This window comes from Chelonia mydas, chromosome 3 (assembly GCF_015237465.2).
Source record: "Chelonia mydas isolate rCheMyd1 chromosome 3, rCheMyd1.pri.v2, whole genome shotgun sequence".
Lineage (NCBI taxonomy): Eukaryota > Metazoa > Chordata > Testudines > Cheloniidae > Chelonia > Chelonia mydas.
The window spans coordinates 1,277,838-1,292,556 of NC_057851.1; the positions used below are offsets into that span (position 1 = coordinate 1,277,838).

Genomic DNA, 14,719 nt, shown 5'->3' on the forward strand with positions numbered 1-14,719 from the left:
CCTCCAGTGTACCAGATATAGACTGACTACAGGGCTTATCTCTGAGCCATAGGTGCCGACTCCATGGGTGCTCCAGGGCTGGAGGACCCACTGGGAAAAGTTAGTGGGTGCCCTGCACCCACCGGCAGCCAAGCTTCCCTTACCCCCACCCCAGCTCACCTCTGCCTCCTCCCAGCCTGCCGCATCCCCGCTCCTCCGCCCAGCACTTCCCACTGCTAAACAGCTGTTTTGCGGCGTAACAAGCTGTGGGAGGGAGGGGGAGGAGCGGGAACGCGGCACGCTCAGGGGAGGAGGTGGGGAAGAGGCGGGGCCGGGGCGGGGATTTGGGGAAGGGGTTGTGTGGCGGTTCAATGACAAGACAGAACACAGCTTTTAGCAAGCAAGCAGGCTGGTCAGCTGAAATGGGCAGCTGCCCCCAGCTTTCCACCTTCTCCTTTTATTATATTTCTCCCCCCTACGCATTACATACTTCTACTGCAAAAAGACACAACAAGGAATGTATGACGTTGATTAATATTCTTATTTACCAACTTTTATCTACTACAATCCTGGTTCTCAGGCCTTGAGCCCAGGCTAAGGAAGCTTCCCACGGCCACTGTCTTTTAATCAACTTCTCATGGTTCATATCTAGTCCTTGTCCTTGGATAGAGCAATGTGTGCATTGCTTCTACAAAACAGTCAGGGTGTGCCCTGACTGTTTCCAGGTGGAATAACTAAACATGAACCCTTCAGGGTTGGAATGGGGGCGGGGCAGGGGGTGGAGTCAGGCGGGGCCGGGGCGGAGGGGGTCGAGCACCCACCGGCGCCAGGAGAAGTTGGCGCCTATGCTCTGAGCAAGGTACCCCCTGGCTGGGTTCATCACAGGGCCCTGCCATGCTTGGCCTGGTCTGGCTGAGGCTCCTGTACTAGGTATTTTGCACATAGCACTGCCTAATGGCTGAACAGTGAAACACAGTGTGAGATTCGATTCCCTCTGAGCCATTGGCAATTGTCTTCCAACAGTCGTGGAAGACGGCAGAGATTCCAGAGGACTGGAGGGGGCAAATCTAGTGCCCATCTATAAAAGGGAAATAAGGCCAACCCAGGGAATTACAGACCAGTCAGCTTAACTTCTGTACCCGGAAAGATAATGGAGCAAACAATTAAGCCATCAATTTGCAAACATCTAGAAGATAATGAGGTGATAAATAGCAGTCCGCATGGATTTGTCAAACCAACCTGATAGCTTTCTTTGACAGGGTAACAAGCCTTGTGGATAGGGGGGCAGTGGTAGACATGGTCTATCTTGACTTTAGTAAAGCTTTTGATACTGTCTCGCATGGCCTGCTCATAAACAAACTAGGGAAATACAACCTAGGTGGAGCTACTATAAGGTGGATGCATAACTGATTGTAAGACCGATCTCAGAGAGTAGTTATCAGTGGTTCACAGTCATGCTGGAAGGGCATAACGAGTGGGGTCCCGCAGGGATCAGTTCTGGGTCCGGTTCTGTTCAATATCTTCATCAATGATTTAAATAATGGCATAGAGAGTACATGTGTAAAGTTTGCGGACGATACTAAGCTGGGAGGGGTTGCAAGTGCTTTGGAGAATAGGATTAAAATTCAAACTGATCTGGACAACCTGGAGAAATGGTCTGAAGTAAATAGGATGAAATTCAACAAGGACAAATGCAAAGCACTCCACTTAGGAAGGAACAATCAGTTGCACACGTACAAAATGGGAAATGACAGTCTAGGAAGGAGTACTGCGGAAAGGGGTCTGGGGGTCATAGCGGATCACAAGCTATATATGGGTCAACAGTATAACACTGTTTCAGAAAAAGAAAACATCGTTCTGGGCTGTATTAGCAGGAGTGTTGTAACCAAGACATGAGAAGTAATTCTGCCACTCTACTCGATGCTGATTAGGCCTCAACTGGAGTATTGTGTCCAGTTCTGGGCGCCACATTTCAGGAAGGATGTGGACAAATTGGAGAAAGTTCAGAGAAGAGCAACAGAAATGATTAAAGGTCTAGAAAACATGACATAAGAACATAAGAACGGCCATACTGGGTCAGACCAAGGGCCCATCTATCCCAGTGTCCTGTCTTCCCACAGTGGCCAATGCCAGGTGCCCCAGAGGGAATGAACAGAACAGGGAATCACCAAGTGATCCATCCTCTGTCGCTCATTCCCAGCTTCTGGCAAACGGAGTCTAGGGACACCATCCCTGCCCATCCTGGCTAACAGCCATTGATGGACCTATCCTCCATAAACGTATCTAGTTTTTTTTCGAATGCTGTTATGGTGTTGGGCTTCACAACATCCCCTGGCAAGGAGTTCCACAGGTTGACAGTGCGTTGTGTGAGCTGTGGGGGAAGACTGAAAAAATTGGGTTTGTTTAGTCTGGAGAAGAGACTCACTCACTTTCACCAGGCTGGGGCAGGGGGTTGGGGTACAGGAGGAGGTGCAGGGTGTGGGCTCTGGGAGGGAGTTTGGGTGCGGGATGGGGTGTGGGGCTGTGGGCTCTGGGCTGGCAGTTTGGGAGGGGGTAAGGGGTGCAGGGTGCAGGGCTGGAGCAGAGAGGTGGGGTGTGGGAGGGAGTGAGGGGGGCAGCACTTACCTTGGGCAGCTCCCAAAAGCGACCGGCACATCCCTCTGGCAGCGGGGCCAGGGGTCTCCATGTGCTCCCTGCCCTCAGGCACTGCCCCCGCAGCTCCCATTGGCCGCAGTTCCCACCCAATGGGAGCTGTGGAGTCAGCACTCAGGCTGGGGGCCGTGTGTGGAGACCCCCTGCCCCCTCCCCTGCCGGGGCCGCAGGGATGCGCTGGCCACTTTTGGGAGCGTGGACCCAGGGTCCCTGCTCCTCCCCCTCCCTCCCACCAGCTGTTCCCTGGTGTGAAGGAGGCTCCAGGAGGGAGGGGGAGCAGTTGATCAGCTGGGCCTGCGGACCCCCTGCAGACCCCTTGCGGACCCCCTGTGGACCCCCTGCAGTACCCCAGCTTGAGAAACGCTGGTCTAGATAATACTTAGTCCTGCCGTGAGGCAGGGGACCGGAGTAAGAGACCTCTCGAGGTTCCTCCAGTCCTGTGGTTCTGTGACCACCCCTCTGAGTTCTCCATTTCCCACACCCTCACTGTAACGGACCCTGGGGATCCAAGCCCTGTGTTCGGTACAGCCAGGGGTTCGTCAGAGTGCGAGGGGAGGGGCACAGCGCCTCTGGCCCGGGAGCTGACAGAGTTGACAGGAGCTCTCAGCCCCCCACCGCAGCAGCTGGGCTGGAGGTGGGATCCGGGGACCACGTTTGCTGTAGCCCGAGGCTCGCGATTGCCAGGGTCTCCTGTCGTTCTGCTCGCGCGCTGCCTGGGGAGTTCCATGCTGATCAGTCTGTGAGGAGTCTCCGAATCATGCTGGGTTTCTAAGTGCACGGAGCGATCCCGTAACAACTGGGTCGTCTGGCTGCCCATAGTTCAGCAACTGGCTGCGGTCGGTCTAAAATCCTCGCATCGTCATGGTGTTCTGCATCCGCCATCTCTAGGGCTTGCTGGGCTACTTGTTCTTTCTGACCCCGACGGCAGGTGCCGACGGTTTCTGTGGCGCCCTCCGGCCGGTCTCGATCCCGTAGGCTCTGGGCACCGAGTTCTCTTTATTTGTGGCAGTTGGGGCTCTCCAGCCGTTTCCTTCATCCAGTTTGACATGAACGAGGCCACTAGCTTCTGTCCCCGCAGGTCTCTGAGTGACGCCTTAGGCGCCGACTTCCCCTCTCCCCCCGGCCCCACCCCCACTCCACCCCTTCCGTCAGGCCCCTGCCCCACCTCTTCCCATCCCTGCCCTGTCTCCATTCCAACCCCTTCCCCAAAGTCCCCGCCCCAACTGCGCTCCCTCCCTGCCCCATTCCAACTCCTTCCCCAAATCCCTGCCCCGGCCCCGCCTCCTCCCCTGAGCACACCACGTTCCTGCTCCTCTCCCGCCCCCGGAGCGTGCTAACGCTGCCAAACAGCAGTTTGGCGGTGGCCTGGCAGGAAGCGCTGGGAGGTAGGTGGAGAAGCAGGGATGCAGTCCGCTCAGGGGAGGAGGAGGAGGTGGGGCGGGTGGTGAGGGGAGCTTGGCTGCCAGTGTGTGCAGAGCACCCACTAATTTTTCCCTGTAGGTGCTGCAGCCCCAGAGCACCCACGGAGTCAGCGCCTAGGAATGACGCCCGTTGTAAAAGTGTCCACAAGCTCCTGTAGCTGTTTTATCTGATTTGGCTGCTCTCTTCGTGTCTGGGCACTTTGTAGGTAGGAACAGTATTTCCGAGTTGTCTTCCCGTCAGGAGTTGTGCTGGACTGTATCCAGTAGCTGCTCTTGGTGTTTATCTGTAGCTCAGAAGAGCAAGGAAGGGATCTTCCGCCTGTGGGTTTTCTTGGCTGTCTGCACAGCTCTCTCAGCCTCTCCATTCGCTTGTGGGTAACGTGGGTTGCTAGTAATATGATCAAAGTCATATTTTGTTCGGAATGACTTAAATTCCACTGCAGTGAATTGTGGTCCGTTGTCCATCACTAGCTGCTCTGGAATACCAAAGTGAGCAAAAGTGCACTTCACTTTCTCGGTCTCACTGCAAAATGTTACGTCTTTCAAGTACATTTTCCCTATGGACCTGGGAAACTAGTCCATGGTGACCCAGTAATGATGCCTTCTGAATCTGCATAAATCTGCAGCTAGTCCCTTCCCAGGTCTGTCTGGGAAGAGGTGTTGTCATTAAGGGTTCTTTGTGTTGTGTTGGTCTCAGTTCTCAACTGTTCACATGCAGATATTTTGTTCTTAACATCCTTGCTGATGGCCGGCCCCCGCACTGACTGGTTGGCCCTTTCATGGCATTTAGCTAACCCATGATGTCCTTCATGGAGGAGGTTTAGGATTTCCTCTCTCATTTCGTTTGGAGTTACAATGCAACCGCCTTTAATCATGAATCCATCTGACTCACTTAATTGTCCACACACCACAAAGGAGTCTCTTGTCACTTCCTTAGTGTCCTTTAAACACGTAAGCCGGTCAACCCACTGTAACTTAGAACTTCCTGAAGTTGCGTGTCTGTCAGGGTTACTTTTTGTCTCTGAAGTCATCACTTTTCTCTCACTGGTCTGTATGGGTCCACGGCGTCCGTGTACCCCTCTAAGTCATCTTCCAGCTCATGGTTATTTGAGTGCGATGCTTGGCTCCAGGACAGAGTGTCTGTACTACCAGATTGTTCCCAGGAACATATTTAGCAACTGGATTAAATCGCATTAACCTTAGCAAGAGATGTTGGCATGTCAGTGGTGCTTGATCTGGGTCTTTTCTGTTGATGAGGGTTACAAGTGCTGACTTGAATTTATGGGCTAGTTTATTACATCTCGCCAATGATCTGACCAGAAGATATTTAGGTTCTCATCCCAACTCAGGCTACAGGGTTAGAGAACACAGAGAGTTCAGTGTCGTGAGATCACCCTCGGGTTGTGTGGCAAGGATACTTATCCTGAGGACAATACCAAATTGATAAGATCTTTATTAAAATGAATGAAAAAAACAATAAACACTATTAAACACAGAGTCACAAAGAAGTAATGCAATTCTGTGACCCTGATGGTAACATCTCTATTCTAAAAGACTACTTAAACTAGCAAACTCACCGCCTTCCCTGAAGCCCTGTAGTGGGAGGCAGAGGACCAGCCTGGTCTCTGGCATGCCTGATGAATTCGGTGGTCTGGGGATTAGGTTTGAGTGTTGAGTAGCGAGGCTGTGTTGCAAAGCTGAGCTGGTAGCTTGATAGAAGATAGGAAAGAGCACCCCGTCCTGCATGGGTGTTTGCCCTCCTATAGGGTCCTGGTACTGCCTTAATCAAGGCCCAATCTACCATGCCAAATCTTATTTCCTCACCCAGATCAATCTTTGGGTGCACTTACTCTATAGATTAACATATTATGGCATATATTCATACGTGTTAATATCGATTATCTCATGCCCAAAACCATTACCCTTGGCCTAACTTACTGCTTCCATGTTCTGCTGTGTGCCCTGCAGTTACCGGTCTGTTTCGGTCTGTTCCAGACCTGCGATAAACATACTCAGTTCTTTGTTCGGTTCCCCATTCAGTTCCCCAAGGTCAAGAGGGGCAACCGGTCAGCCATTTATCTATGCCAAAGGTTACAAACACTCATTCTGACTTGCCCTAGCTAATCATACGGGCCTGTAGGTTGCTTGCCTTACAGCCAACTGTTATGAATAACCATGAATAATTATTACGAATAAGATATACTGGAATATGACATAAACAAAACCCAAGAAAGTAATATAATCAAACAAGTGAAGAAAACACATTATGCAATATAGCAAGCTAGCAAACTGGCCTTATGGGCTACACAATCAGCTTATGGTCTGTTATGTTATCGTGATACATCTTGACTTTAGCAAAGCTTTTGATACGGTCTCCCACAGTATTCTTCCAGCAAGTTAAAAAAGTATGGATTGGATGAATGGACTATTAGGTGGCTAGAAAGCTGGCTAGATCGTCGGGCTCAACGGGTAGTGATCAATGGCTCAATGTCTAGTGGGCCACTGGTATCAAGCAGAGTGCCCCAGGGGTCAGTCCTGGGGCCAGTTTTGTTCAACATCTTTATTAATGATCTGGATGATGGAATGGATTGCACCCTCAGCAAGTTCACAGATGACACTAAGCTGCGGGGAGAGGTAGGGATAGGGTCCAGAGTGACCTAGACAAATTGGAGGATTGGGCCAAAAGAAATCTGATGAGGTTCAACAAGGACAAGTGCAGTGTCCTGCACATAGGACGGAAGAATCCCATGCACCACTACAGACTAGGGACCGAATGGCTAGGCAGCAGTTCTGCGGAAAAGAACCTAGGGATTACAGTGGATGAGAAGCTAGATATGAATCAGCAGTGTGCCTTTGTTGCCAAGAAGACTGACAGCATAGTGGGCTGCATTAGTAGGAGCATTGCCATCAGATCAAGGGAAGTAATCATTCCCCTCTATTTGGCACTGGTGAAGCCCCATCTGGAGTACTGTGTCCAGTTTTGGGCCCCACACTACAAGAAGGATGTGGACAAATTGGAAAATGTCCAGCGGAGGGCAACAAAAATGATCAGGGGTCTGGGGCACATGACTTACGAGGAGAGGCTGAAGGAACTGGGCTTGTTTAGTCTGCAAAAGAGAAGAGTGAGGGGGGATTTGATAGCAGCCTTCAACTACCTGAAAGGGGTTCCAAAGAGGATGGAGCTCGGCTGTTCTCAGTGGTGGCAGATGACAGAACAAGGAGTAATGGTCTCAAGTTGCAGTGGGGGAGGTCTAGGTTGGATATTAGGAAAAACTTTTTCACTAGGAGGGTGGTGAAGCACTGGAATGGGTCACCTAGGGAGGTGGTGGAATCTCCATCCTTAGAAGTTTTTAAGGCCCGGCTTGACAAAGCCCTGGCTGGGATGATTTAGTTGGGGTTGGTCCTGCTTTGAGCAGGGGGTTGGACTAGATGACTGTAACAATGCTGGTTCTGGTAGGACGCAACTGAGAGTGCCAGTTCAGGACAAATTGGTTAAAGCAGGGCAGTTACAGCTCAAGGCTGGGGTTTTTCCACCTCTAAGGCAAACCCAACCAGCCAGACAGAGAGGACTTCGGTCTCACCCCACTGGCTAACCACAAGTCACACAAACAATTCCCTTAGACACTCCAGTTTCCCAGTATCACCACCAGTGCCACTCGTTAAGGGGATAAATGGTTATGGAAATCAATACCCCAGTAAAAGGAAGAAGGTTCTCTCGATCCCAAAGGACCAAGCCCCAGACCCAGGTCAGTATACAAATCAGATCTTACCCACAGATCACGCTGTTGCCAATCCTTCAGAATCTAAAATCTAAAGGTTTATTCATAAAAGGAAAAGATAGAGATGAGAGCTAGAATTGGATAAATGGAATCAATGACATACAGTGACGGCAAAGTTCTTGGTTCAGGATTGCAGCAGTGATGGAATAAACGGCAGGTTCAAATCAAGTCTCTGGAGAACATCCCCAGCTGGGAGGGGTCATTCAGTTCTTTGTTCAATGCTTCAGTGTAGCGAAGTCCCTCCAGAGGTCGGAAGCAGGATTGAAGACCAGATGGAGGAGCTGCAGCAGCTTTTTACAGTCTCTTGCCGTGTGGTCTTTCTTTCTGTGTCCCAAGGACAAGCTTCCCATCCCATGGCCTGGAAACACCTCAGAGTTCTGTCCCTAAGCAGGTCCCTGCCTACCTGGCTGAGTCCCAAGGCATGTTAGCCTTCTCTGAATGGGTCAACTGTGTCGCTGATGGTCCTTAATGGGCCATCCAGCAGGCTAGGCAGAGCTGACACCAACTTGTCTGGGGTGTCCTCCAGAAGAATAGCATAAGTTTGAACTACAGACAGTACAGAGCCAATATTCATAACTTCCACTATAAAAATGATACACACATACAGACAGCATCATCCTAACCAGCCAACCATCACCTCGTCTGAGTCACCTTATTTGACCCACTTTATACAAGATTTGGTGGCACGACAGGACCTTGTTTGCAACCATGTGCTATACGATCCCAGTTCAAGTCAATAACGTCACAACTGGTCATCCCAAAAGAGAAATCTGCAAAAGCAAAGTCTCCCAAAGGGTGGGATAAATGTACTCAGCTTAGCACTTTCTTCAGCTAAAAGAATTTGCCAGAATTCGCTTGAGGCATCCAGCTTGGAGAATACCGTAACTTCTTGCACTCTGGGGAGGAAGCCATCCAGTGGTGGGAAGATTGATTTTTCTCTCTCAACTGCTTCATTAAGTGATCCACACAGATTCATATTTTTCCATTTTTCTTTATAACCGGAACCACTGGGGCACAACACACTGCTAGCTCAGCGATTTTTTGATTATGTCAATGTGTTGCATTCTCTTTAACTCAGTGTCCATTTTACAAGTAATGGGATAGGAATCCTCTGAGGTGTATGTATGCTTTGCGGTTCAGCATTATCCCTTAAGATTATTTGTGCTGGATCTCCTTGCAAAAGTCCAGTATCACCAAGTATTCCATCAAGTTTTTCCACCTGTCTCACTAGGCCCATCATGGCTGCCCCGCTGCAGCTGAGAAGGCTGATGGTCTTTGATCCTTTGATCACATGCACTCTGAATGAAAGGTTTGGTCTTTGTAAGTGGTTTATGTGGTCACCTGGCCCATGCAGTTCAGAATCCCTCCAGGGCTAGTCAGAGCTGTGTCAGGTGACTTCAGCTCCGGGAGGGGGTGGAGGTGATTATAAGTCCCTTCTAAGATGACTGCGATGTCAGCTCCTGAGTCAGTTTTAAAATCAGTAGCCTTGCCATGAATATTCAGTTTCACGCTCCAGACAGGCCCTGTGTCATTGCAAATGATAGATCCCAGAAACAATGGCTCTTGATTGTCTGTAATAGGAGTCAACTCCCTGACTGAATTGGTGCAGCAAACAGCTGCAAAATGTCCACATTTCATGTATTTATTACACTGTGCGCCTCTGGCTGGATCTGCATCATCTCTTGGGTCATGACTTTTTTCATACCTTGCGTATGTCGGCTTGAATTTGTCCCTCTTGGCCTGGGAGTTCTCTCTCCTTGACTCAGGGGTATTAAAGTAATGCCTTTTAGCACTCATGTGTCATCTATTAACAGCTTCTAGGCTAGTGTCTTGTTTTTCAAGTTTGGCAAGTTGCTCTTTTTGGTTTTGCTGTCTCGATAGCTCAGAGTGCTTTGCTATTCGGGGTGCTGAAGGAATTAGCTGAAGAATTTTTTGGATTCTTTGACCATGGGATGGTGTTCCAAGAAGGAGGAACGCTAGGCAGAGATGGGCTCCACCTAACGAAGAGAGAGAAGAGCATCTTCACAAGCAGGCTGGCTAACCTAGTGAGGAGGGCTTTAAACTAGGTTCACCGGGGGAAGGAGACCAAAGGTAAGTGGGGACGTGGGATACCGGGAGGAAGCACGAGCAGGAGAGCATGAGAGGGGAGGGCTCCTGCCTCATACTGAGAAAGAGGGACGATCAGCGAGTTATCTCAAGTGCCTATACACAAATGTAAGAAGCCTGGGAAACAAGCAGGGAGAATTGGAGGTCCTGGCACAGTCAAGGAATTATGATGCGATTGGACTAACAGAGACTTGGTGGGATAACTCACATGACTGGAGTACTGTCATGGATGGATATAAACTGTTCAGGAAGGACAGGCAGGGCAGAAAAGGTGGGGGAGTTGCATTACATGTAAGAGAGCGGTATGACTGCTCAGAGCTCAAGTATGAAACTGCAGAAAAACCTGAGAGTCTCTAGCAACAAGGGTGATGTCGTGGTGGGAGTCTGCTATAGACCACCGAACCAAGGGGATAAGGTGGATGAGGCTTTCTTCCGGCAACTAACGGAAGTTACTAGATCGCAGGCCCTGGTTCTCTTGGGAGACTTCAATCACCCTGATATCTACTGGGAGAGCAATACAGCGGTGTACACACAATCCAGGAAGTTTTTGGAAAGTGTAGGGGACAATTTCCTGGTGCAAGTGCTGAAGGAACCAACTAAGGGCAGAGCTCTTCTTGACCTGCTGCTCCCATACTGGGAAGAATTAGCAGGGGAAGCAAAAGTGAATGGGAACCTGGGAGGCAGTGACCATGAGATGGTTGAGTTCAGGATCCTGACACAGGGAAGAAAGGAGAGCAGCAGAATACGGCCCCTGGACTTCAGAAAAGCAGACTTTGACTCCCTCAGGGAACTGATGGGCAGGATCCCCTGGGAGAATAACATGAGGGGGAAAGGAGTCCAGGAGAGCTGGCTGTATTTTAAAGAATGCTGATGTGTTTTTTTGTTTGTCTCTCTCCTCCGGTTGTTGTTTTTTAATAAAAGAATTGTGTTGGTTTGAAAGCAAACCGAGCCCTGCAAAGCAATAGGCAATTTTCTTAAACCTTCCTAGTGCATCATCTGCATCAATCACAATCACCTCCTAGCATTACAAGCACTGCACTCCCGAGCATAACAACAAATATCAGTGGCTATCAGCTTCAAATTGCTGCCTCAAGGCATCCCTGATCCTTATGGCTCCTGCTGCACCCCTCTAATAGCCCTGGTCTCTGGCTGTGCAAATTCAGCCTCCAGGTGCTGAGTCTCAGTGGTCCAGCCCTGAGTGAAGCTTTCACCCTTCCCTTCACAAATATTATGGCGCTTACAGCACGTGGCTATAAGCATAGCGATATTGTCATCAGCCAGGTCCAGCCTCGCATATAGGCAGCGCCAGCGGGCTTTTAAACTGCCAAAAGCACACTCAACAGTCATTCTGCACGTGCTCAGCCTGTTGTTGAACCGCTCCTTGCTGCTGTCAAAGTGCCCCATGTATGGCTTCATAAGTCATGGCATTAAGGGGTAGGCGGGGTCTCCCAGGATCACAGTGGGCATTTCGACTTCCCCTACGGTGATCTTCTGGTCCAGGAAGAAAGTCCTTGCTTGCAGCTTCCTGGACAGGCCAGTGTTCCGAAAGATGCGTCATGCACCTTTCTGGACCAGCCTGCAGTAATGTCCATGAAACACCCATTGTGATCCAAAAGTGCCTGGAGAAGTATTGAAAAATACCCCTTCTGATTAATGTACTCTGTGGCTAGGTGGTCTGGTGCCAGAATTGGAATATGCATCCCATCTATCGCCCCTCCGCAGTTAGGAAAGCCCATTTGTGCAAAGCCATCCACAGAGTCACGCACGTTGCCCAGAGTCACGGTCTTTCGGAGCAGGATGCGATTAATGGCCCTGCACACTTTTGTCAACATGCATCCAACGGTCGACTTTCCCACTCTGAACTGGTTAGTGACCGATCGGCAGCAGTCTGGAGTAGCCAGCTTCCACAGTGCAATCGCCACACGCTTCTCCAACGGCAGGGCAGCTCTCATTCTCATGCCTTTGCACCACAGGGCTGGGGCGAGCTCCTCACGCAGTCCCATGAATGTGGCTTTCCTCATGCGAAGGTTCTGCAGCCACTGCTCATCATCCCAGACATGCATCACGATGTGATCCCACCACGCAGTGCTTGTTTCCCGAGCCCGAAAGCGCCGTTCCACTGTGGTCAGCACCTCCGTGAATGCCACAAGCAATCTCCTGTCGTAGCTACTACGCGTGGCGAGATCAATGTTGCACTCCTCTTGCCTTTGTAGTTTAAGGAATAACTGCACTGCCACTCGTGACGTGTTGGTCAGAGCGAGCAGCATCCTGGTCAGCAGTGCGGGATCCATTCCTGCAGCCCGAAAGAGGCAGAGTGCGCAGTACACAAACCGTTGGAAGATGGCTCCAAATGCGATGGAAGCTCAGGGATTTCTGGCGTGCGAAACAATGCATCAGATGGCATTGGGACAGGACCCAGGATGTCCCGCGACCCCCTCCGCCTTCCCACAACTCTTAGCAGGAGAAGAGGAAGAGATGCTCTGTGGGATAGCTGCCCAGAGTGCACTGCTCCGAATACCTCTGCAAGTGCCTCACATGTGAACACACAGGCAGCTGACAGTGTGAACGCACAACAGCGGTTTCCCTTCAGCGCTCTCTGAGCGGTGCTGTAACTGCCGGCGAGGTCACTCTGCCAGTGTAGACATACCCTTTGCTCCTCAGGTGTTTCCAGGAGTCTTCTTGGGTGGGGAGTGAAGAAAACCAGATGATGTCACTCCCTGCCTTATATAGTTTTTGCATATGGTGGGAACCCTTTGTTACAAAGCTTGGTTCTGAGACCGGTCTGTGGAAAAACACTGACATCCCGAGATGGAGTTCAGAGACATGTGGTCTCATCACATGTCCTTGTCGAGTCATAGCAGCCATTACTCACAGGCTGTTTGGAGCATTCACAGGAAGGCTCCCCAGGAGGGAGATAAGCTTCTCCTAAGGCCTATTGTTTTTTCCTCATGGCCCAGTTGTCACGGAGTCCCCAGGCGATGCTCTGGAACTACTCCCTATGAAGCCAGTCAGGACTCTGGGGGAGCCTCCTCTCTGTGAGCAGACTGTCTCCAGGGCAAGAAGCTTCCACAGCTTCGACCTTCCTGGGTCTGACCTCGGAGCATTCAGCATCCTCTGCCCCTCCGTGCGCTTCCCACAGCGAGTCTGCCCGGGCGGGGCTCCTGGTGAAGCCAGAGGCCCTGCCCCCCGACTCCGCAGTCAGACGGGACTCTCAGCCAGCTGGGAAAACAGAAGGTTTATTAGTCGACAGGAACACAGCGTAGGGCAGAAGTTGTTAGCACAGAAATCAGTGACTTTCAGCCAAGTCCATCTTGGGAAGTCCCGGGCCAGGCGGCCTGGACTCCCCCTCTTCCAGTCCTCTCAAGCAGACTGCCTGCTTCCAGCGACCTGACCTCAGACCCCACATTGCTCCTCCTCCTTGTCTTTGTCTCGCTTCCTGGGCAGTCACCTGGTTGTCACCTGGTGGCATCCGCCTCCTGGGTCTCAGGTTTCGAAGGGCACTGGTCATAGCATATGTGCAGGTGGTTGGAGCAGCCTCACCTGCCCAGAGGTCTCAGCCAAAGTCACACGCCCCTATTCCCACCACCGAGGTACTGGTGCAGCACACAGGGAAACTGAGGCACACGCAGTATTCATGCAAAACAGTAAAACTCACATAGGCTCAACAGTAGGACTCACATACAATATAACCAGGGAAAATCCCCACGTCGTCACCCCCTTCCCCACCCGCTGGCTAGACTGGAAGCATCTTGTCTAGTGGGTGTTACCCAGGTGTAACTACATTTGAAATACAGACACACAGTCAATATTCGTAACTTCAGATACAGCAACGATACATGCTTAGAAACAGGATAATCATACTCAGCAAATCATAACTTTTCCAATGACACCTCACATGACTTATCTTGCATAAAATACTTCATAATTCTGTCATAATCCTATCCTAATAATATCAGTGTGAAGAATATGGGGCGCAGTGTCACAACTTCCTCGTGGTAAGAACAGTACGATAGTGGAACAGACACCTAGGGAGGTTGTGGAAGCTCCTTCCCTGGAGGTTTTAAAAGGAGGCTGGAGCCGTCTGTCTGGGATGGTTTAAACACATCAAATCCTGTGTCTTGGCTGGGGTCAGATAAGATGACCCTTGTGATCCCTTCTAACCCTTTGGTTCTGTGGTTCTATCTGACTAGCCGTATGTACTGTGACAAAGTTCCTGCTCTACCTTGGTGGGTCTTGAGCTTATTGGCGGATTTGCTCGCCTTGGAGCTTCACGGCAGCCCTCAGCTTGGCCGTTTTTCTGAACCCACAGTCCAGGTCAACGACTCCTGTGTCTGACCAGGAGTTGGGAGGATTTGGGGGGGAACCCGGACCCGCCCTCTACTCCGGGTTCCAGCCCAGGGCCCTGTGGAATGCAGCTGTCTAGAGTGCCTCCTGGAATAGCTGTGCGACAGCTACAACTCCCTGGGCTACTTCCCCATGGCCTCCTCCCAACACCTTCTTTATCCTCACCACAGGACCTTCCTCCTGGTGTCTGATAATGCTTGTACTCCTCAGTCCTCCAACAGTCCGCGTTCTCACTCTCGCTCCTAGTGCCTCTTACTCCCAGCTCCTCACACGCACACCACAAACTGAAATGAGCTCCTTTTTAAACCCAGATGCCCTGATTAGCCTGCCTTAATTGATTCTAGCGGCTTCTTGATTGGCTGCAGGTGTTCTAATCAGCCTGTCTTAATTGTCTCCAGAAGGTTCCTGATTTTTCTGGAACCTTCCCTGTTACCTTAC

General features: G+C 50.7%; 1 protein-coding gene and 1 long non-coding RNA gene across 4 annotated transcripts in view; one reads left to right on the forward strand and one right to left on the reverse strand.

Annotated features, from left to right (window-relative positions):
* The window catches only part of LOC114018938 (cGMP-dependent protein kinase 1), a 60,569-nt gene that overhangs the window by 11,791 nt on the left and 34,059 nt on the right, over positions 1–14,719 (forward strand). The gene's annotated exons all lie outside the window — the stretch shown is intronic.
* On the reverse strand, positions 13,487–14,714 carry LOC122464877. The gene is made up of 3 exons (XR_006289277.1): positions 14,703–14,714; positions 14,538–14,546; positions 13,487–13,666 (listed from the first exon to the last, which is right to left on the reverse strand). It is a non-coding gene; the product is annotated as an uncharacterized LOC122464877 (long non-coding RNA).